At 45.8% G+C, this 7,561-nt stretch overlaps 1 long non-coding RNA gene across 1 annotated transcript; it reads left to right on the forward strand.

The window, feature by feature from the left end:
- Window positions 1–772: 772 nt before the first annotated feature.
- Window positions 773–4,811, forward strand: LOC111832847 (uncharacterized). The gene is made up of 3 exons (XR_002835604.2): window positions 773–1,211; window positions 1,305–1,461; window positions 4,332–4,811. It is a non-coding gene; the product is annotated as an uncharacterized lncRNA (long non-coding RNA).
- Window positions 4,812–7,561: the final 2,750 nt, after the last annotated feature.

Below are 7,561 nucleotides of genomic sequence, written 5' to 3' on the forward strand. Positions count from 1 at the left end.
GAGCCGGGACTGGCTCATTCACACAGGGAGTTGCCTTGCCATTTATCCTCTGCTTGTTACCCGCTTCTGTTCAATTCAGTTTATCTTTATATAGCGCCTTTCAGGACAGAAAAGAGAGAATAATACAAAAGCAGGGCAAAGGGAAGACAAAGATATGAATGTAAGAAAGCCAGAAAAAAAAAATTCTGATGGTTCAAGGTAAACTGGCTGGCCCAGACATGCTAACATTTATAGTAAAAGAAAGAGTGGATCTATTTGCTGAAAGCAAGGTGTGAACAGTGGTCAAAGCCAAAGTCCATCAATGAGTCAGTTCTCCACATCGGCTTGTGCAGGTTTGAAATCTACACCCATGATGTTACAGTTTATATGCTGCATCCATGATGTCACCCTTCCATGGCTCCGATGGTGCCGACCCCAGGAGATGGACCCAATTAACTTCCTAATACTCCAATTAAGTGCCTGGTTCCAGGGCTTTAACCAGCAGGCTTTGGGTTAAGTCCTTAACCTCTGAGCCCCCTGCTGGCCAAAAAAAAAAACAAGTTACATGTAGAGTCTTCATTTTAAAACAATGTTTGATGTAGCCGAGTTCTATGTCTTTTGTGTGTTATGTGGTGTCTAGATGCTTTTATGTCCTGAGCCAAGATTCCACTCTGGCAACATTCCTGTGATGTCGTGCTTGCGACACGGAAATGTGTCCGTGTGTCGGACCTCCTCCCCCCCCCGGGCCTGGCCTCCGTCCAAATGCCACACCCCTTTTTGGCAGGGTGCTTAAACGCTGCCGCACAGGCAGGTCAGCTCATCCAGTGGCGACTTAGTCTCTCTGCCGCACGCGGCGCCCAAAAAGCCTCCACGGCTTCCTGGCAGGAGAAACAGTGGGAAGCAGCGACGGCCTGATTAGGCACGTGATAATCAGGCGTGTGAAGAGCAGGATCGGTTACGCAGGTCCAGGACACCCTGGGGGGTGACGGAGAAGGGACGGAAGGTGCCAGAGGCTCGGAGCTCACTCACAGTGAGTGTGTGGACCATTCCTGGAGTCACTCACCAGAACCTGGAAGTTCATCTCCCTCCGGTCTGCTTTGTCTCCATTTTCAGTTCTGCTTTGACTCCCATTCCTCTCCTTCATCTTTGTGGAGCCATGGGCTCCTCGCAGAGCAAGAAGAAATGGGACTGCACCCGATATCTGAACGGGAATGCCCCAGTGGCCTCGCAAGGTACGGCGCCCCCGCCCCTGGCTAGCGCCGGCTAGCCCTTACCCCGCACCCCCCACCCCCTGCTCACACACCGGCCTCGTTCTCTGCATGCAGCGAACGGGACGAGTCAGGCACCGTGGGCCGTGTGTCCCACCTGCGGCCAGACGACAGCGGGGGCTCCAGTCAATGGCAGCAATGGGACGGTCCCATCCCAACCCGAGAAGGAGACCAACCTGTAGAGCGAATTGGGTGGGATTGGTGACGGGAGATGGTAAGAATAAAGGCAATATCTATGTATCTGTATCTGTTAGCTTGGGTGTTTGCCTGTCTATGTGTCTATATGTATCTGTTTGTCTGCCTGTCTGTGTATCTATATCTATATGTCTGTCTGTCTGTCTATTTGTCTATATGTATCTTTGTCTGCCTGTCTATGTCTCTGTATCTATATGCCAGTCTGCCTGTCTCTGTCTCTATATCTATTTGTTTGGTTGTCTGCCTGTGTATGTGTCTATATCTACCTGTTTGGTTGTCTACCTCTCTATGTCTCTGTATCTATCTATCTATCTCTCCGTCTGCCTGTCTGGGTCTCTATATCTGTCTGTTTGGTTGTCTGTCTGTCTATATCCATCCGTTTGCTTGTGTGTCTATCCCCGTATCTATTTCTCTATAACCAGTGTAGGGGAAGTTACTTACAAGAGTAATCCATTACAGACAGAGGTGGAAAGTTCAGGTCCAGAAAGTACAAATCCAGACCAAGGTTTTGTTTCAACCAACCAGTTGAGTATAAAGAGTCACAGTCACACTACTCAACTAGTTGGTTGAAACAAAACCTTGGACTGGATTTGTACTTTCTGGACCCGAACTTTCCACCTCAGTCTGTAATTAATTATTTTTGTGAGTAACTTCCACAAAACTGTCTATATCTATGTGTTTGTCTGTCAGTGTCTGTCTGATCACTACTGTATTTTCTCTGATGTATTCTGCTTAATTGTTTATTCATTATTTCTGAGTATTTCTTTTTTCAGGTTGTGCAAAACATGTATCTACAGTGTCTATAGTGAAGCTGCTATTTCTTACTGTTACCTATGTGCTGTACATTGTAGAACACAGTGTGGAATATGTAGAGCACTGTGTGGAATATGTAAAGCACTGTGTGGAATATGTAGAGCACTGTGTGGAATATGTAGAGCACTGTGTTGCATTTGAGGAAGACGGTAAATGTATAAAACAGCTACTGACGGTAAGCGTTTGTGTTTATATGAAATATGGCACATATATGCGGACACGCTTGACACACGCTCCGGTACACAGATGTGTCCCTTTGGGGCAGAGATCTAACCGACAAAGAATGTGGAAAATGCGAGGATTACATGGCAACGCATTCCGGAACGTTCACATTCCGGGCTCCCTTCTGCGCGGGAACTCGTCCTAGAGTGCATTAGGCCGCATGTCATGAAAAGGAAAGATCCCACTCGTGATGCGGCACGTTCTGGAACCTTCTGCCAGCTAATCAGGGCGCCCCTTGTAACACTCTGAAGCTTCTGCATGTTTCCACTCGGCTGTGACTGAGGGACTAAAAGCCAGTTCCATCTGAGATATTCTTCAGTGTCTGGGGGTGTGCAGACACAGTATTTCAAGCTTAACCGGAGTTACAGGTTCTAATCCCTGGCTGGTCTCTGCCATTGTACCTTGGGGGAGGGGAAAAATTCATTTAAAAACACTGAATCTTTAGCTAACTGAGAGGTGGACAAAAGGACAAATTTGTTTTAGTATTTATTAACCGCAAATTAGCATTTTCTCTATAATTTTCTATTTATTTATTTAATTATTGTTATTATTATTACTATTACTTTTATGAAACTTGTTATATTCTATATTCTCTGTATTTTATGGCTTCATGCTTTATTGTACGGTGTCCTTGGGTGCTAGAAAGGTGCCTTCTAAATAAAATTATTACTATTATTATTATTATTATTATTATTATTAATATTCTGATATGAACAAACCAGCATATCCTTCCTGGGATTGGTGCCAGACTCACTGTCACCCTGTAATGGTGAAGAGTTTCCAAGATGGAATACAGAACAGGAGGAGACTGTGCATGTCACTGTAAACACTTCCTTCGGGAATGATACTGTGAGCCAAACAGCTTCAGCCCAAATGCATAAAAGCCAAGTCAGTCATGACTCTGAAGAGTAAATTCCCAAAATTCACTACGTCCACAGGATACTTGGTTGAGAAAATTTCTGTAGACTTAGCCAGTCCTGGAACTTTTAACAAGAGTTCGGCATTGGATTGAATATAAAATGAGTGAGTTTTGGCCTGACTTTTGGTCGTTAGTGGCAACGGAGTAAGAAGGAGTTTGATATTGAGGGTGACACAACCCCCCCCCCCACAGTCCAAAAACATGCTGAGGTTAAATAGGGGTGCCAAATTGCCCATAGGTGTGTGTGTGTGTGTGTGTGTGTGTGTGAGTGAGTGAATGGCGTGTGAGTGTGCCATGTGATGGGTTGGTGCCCCCTCCTGGGTCGTTCCCTGCCTTGCGCCCGTAGTCTCCGGGATCGGCTCAGGATCCCCAGCGACCTTGAACAAGATACGCAGTTTCAAAAAATGGACAGGTGCCTCCCCAGGTTCTGTGCCCCTGATTGTGGTCTCATCTCAAAAACAACAAAAAAAAAAACGGTTCTGGAAATTTGCGCTTCAACTACGCTAATTCAGCAGCCATGACATGCCTGAAAGCAGAAGCCTGAGGATGTAGGCCGCTTTCACGACGCTTCAGTCCCTTGACACGGCTCGAAACATCACATCGGTGGCATTTCCTCGGGGACAAGCTCTCATCCCGGCCATAAAAACTGGAACAGCAGGTATTTCTGCATTTGGCAATTTCAGGAACACGTGCGGAGGGCAAGGCTGCACACGACCTCACATCCGGCTCGCCGATCCGTTTACATGTAATCCGCCCCTCTCGCCCCGTCCGCTAATCCGGAGATTCAGATACCGTAACGTCTGGAGTATCTCGGCAAGGAGATTAAATTGCCGCTCTGGGTCAGCACCGGGGATCCCAGAGTTCTTGGGTTCAGCTCTCCTGAGCCTGCTCTGTGCTGCCATTCACTTCTCTAATTAGCGCCGTTTTCTTCCCAGCAAATCACATCCCTTGGTGTTGGGGAAGTGAATCTCAGGTCACCGTGGAAACGGAGCAACCCACTCCTCCCTGCTGTGGGTAGAAGCCTGCTGGCCGTGCCCATGGAGCTGCCACAGACAGAACCAGATTTAGCTGCTTTGGCTTTAGTACCTGGCATGCAGAGCCCTTGAAAAGATGCCCCCTACTGGTCGGGTGAGGGAAAGCATTCACATGGACCCTGCCTGTTTTCCAACGCTGCTTTGCATATTTCCAGTGTTTCCTATGACTTTACTGCTTTTTTACCTTGTTATACCCTATTTCCAACTAATGGATTCTACCACCAATGTTATCCCTATCCTCTACTTGTCTTGTCTAAAAGTGTGAATTGTAAAAAGGACTAATTATGTAAAAGATAAATAATGCAAAACTGTGAAACTATTTTCAGCTCCTCCCGTTTGGCTGTAGATGACTGATCAATAAACATTTGCCTTTCCAACGCAGCTTGCAGTCTGTCATCCACGAATCGGCACATAGCCGCCATCTCTGTTCCTTCGAAAGCCTTCCACCATCACTACACAGACATCCCCGTCTCCTCACCAGGCCTCAGCCTCAGATCCCTCTCCTCCGGCTGCCAGTCCCAGACCGTCAGCCCAGAGTCACACACATACCTTTAGACCTACAAACCCATGCTGGCTCCCATACCACCTGATTTATGAGTCGTAAAGTGTGGCCTGTCCTCGTCTCCAAGGCAACACCATCCCATAATAACAGCGGCCAAAGGTGTACCTGGTTTCTGGTCATGCACCGGAGAGGAAGCCCTGGAACTATTTCAGTGCAAGAGCAGCTCCCCTTGTCAGGCTCTCAGGCCGCGTGTTTCAGTCTCTGGTCCAATTTCCTTACCTGCTGTCCTGGTTATGGATGTAAAACAAGGGGGACATGAACCTGTTGTCAAGCAGAGACTTGAATTTGCTGTGTCTAAGACCTGCTTGTAAAACACTGTTTACTTGCTTAATTTTATTTTTCCTGTGGTTTATCATTCTTCCTCAAAGAAATAGACTGTTTTCCGAAAACCATAAATTCTCAGGGAAGGTAAGCGGTCTGTAGTCACAGATGGGGCAGCGTAGTGGAGTTATGTCGACTGCAGGGCGTGGGATTGAATCCTGGGCCCACGCTCTGTGGTTCATTGTTTTTACCAGATGGGCTGTGGTTCAGGTGAATTGGTGTCTTTAAATATCCCAAAGTGTGTGATTGTCTGTGTGTTCTTCCGCTGAACTCTGCTGTTTGGGATTGGCTCCAGACTCACTGTGACCTGCTACTCTATACAAGGGCATAGGTTTGGGATAGGCTCCAGGCTCACTGTGACCTGCTACTCTATACAAGGGCATAGGTTTGGGATTGGCTCCAGGCTCACTGTGACCTGCTACTCTATACAAGGGCATAGGTTTGGGATAGGCTCCAGGCTCACTGTGACCTGCTACTCTATACAAGGGCATAGGTTTGGGATAGGCTCCAGGCTCACTGTGACCTGCTACTCTATACAAGGGCTTAGGTTTGGGATAGACTCCAGGCTCACTGTGACCTGCTACTCTATACAAGGGCATAGGTTTGGGATAGGCTCCAGGCTCACTGTGACCTGCTACTCTATACAAGGGCATAGGTTTGATTTCAACATCGGTAGGGACGAAATCAGTCCCAAACTCCCCACCCCCTAAACACACACGGTACTCCCCCAGTGTTGGTGGGGACATGTCCCAAACATCCATACCAAAATCTACGCCCTGGACCGAGTCTTTGGTCTAGCAGGCATGAAGCAATGTTGTTTCAGTCACTGTCCCCGTGTTTTTGGATTCTCATATTTCTTCGGAGTAAAATAATAGCTAACTGTTTGACTTTTACCTCTGAATGATAAATTCTCAGAGAATAGGCATGTTCTCTTGTCACAGACTCCAGCTCAAACACATCATCTTTAAGTGTCTCTGCCACTCCTGTTCACTTCACTCAAGGCCTTGTCAGGCCAAGCCCGCATGTTATATAGCTTGTACACCCCACTCTGGCCTTATTTACAGCTAGATAAAAACTGGAGCTGCCTGTTTTGAGAGCTTCATTCATGATTCATTCGCATAGCTATCTGCTGAATTTAAAAGATCTACATACACGACGAAGCATCTGGGATGGACATTCTTGCCGAGATAAATAAATGTGCTGAGAAGCATTAATGTAAGTGTTCTTTTTTTTTCGCGACTGACTTCAAAAATTTCATGGAGTAATGCTCCGATCCCTTCTGCGATCCCCTAGCCCTCACGCTTTGTGGACAGCTGCTCTTCTGTGCCCTCTAGTGGCGCACAGTGTCAGTGCATTTACGCCTTCTGACAAAATGCAGGCACTAGATTCAATTCAATTCAATTTATTTTTATATAGCGCCTCTCACAACAAAGGCGCTTTACATAAGTGTATGCATTTCTACATCATTTGCCCACAATAATTCAAAAACACGGAAAAGTAAAGACAAAGAAATAAAGCCTGATGACAACGGAGGAAGGGAAACAAAAACTCCCAAGTAGGGAGAAAAAAAGGAAACCTCTGGGGGTCAAGGGTCAATTGGCTGACCAACCACCCCAGGCGTGCTAACATCGTAGAAAGAATAAAGATAAAGAATGGGTGCAAATGGAGAAAACAAGGTGTCGTAAATGAAATTATCCCCGAATTTTAAAAATAAATGTCTATATTTGTAGATATAAAACCCTTATAAATAATTTATTTCTTAGGATTCAAGGAAAATAAAGCAATCCATCAATCAAAGGTTAAATGCTATCTGTAATATCTTTCACAGCCGAATTGATCTATCGCGCAAGACGTCCTCGGCAAGAATAAAAATAGTTCGTCTGTCACAATTTTGTCAGACGCAAGATACTTAACATCTTTCCGGGTTTGTTAAGTCTGTCAGCAGTCGCTTCGCCTGTATCCTTTCTAATTAGAAACACGTCACAAATTTAATGGATAAGAATCCGTTTGAACATTTTAACTTTGTCCATGTGGACGTATGAAAGTAACATCATACTTTTCACTTTATTTGTTTATTTCCCCCTCACTATTTCCCTTGATCAGAAGTCCTCACACCTTTCGCGTATTGTATTTAATGTTTTTTGGACCCCCGTATCAGTACCAGACTGAGCCCCTCTAATGCGCTATTTTCTGTTTCCAGCAATTACTTAATATGGGTGGTTATGTTGAGGTTCAGATTCTGACATTT

This window comes from Paramormyrops kingsleyae, chromosome 4 (assembly GCF_048594095.1).
Source record: "Paramormyrops kingsleyae isolate MSU_618 chromosome 4, PKINGS_0.4, whole genome shotgun sequence".
NCBI classification, from domain to species: Eukaryota; Metazoa; Chordata; class Actinopteri; order Osteoglossiformes; family Mormyridae; genus Paramormyrops; species Paramormyrops kingsleyae.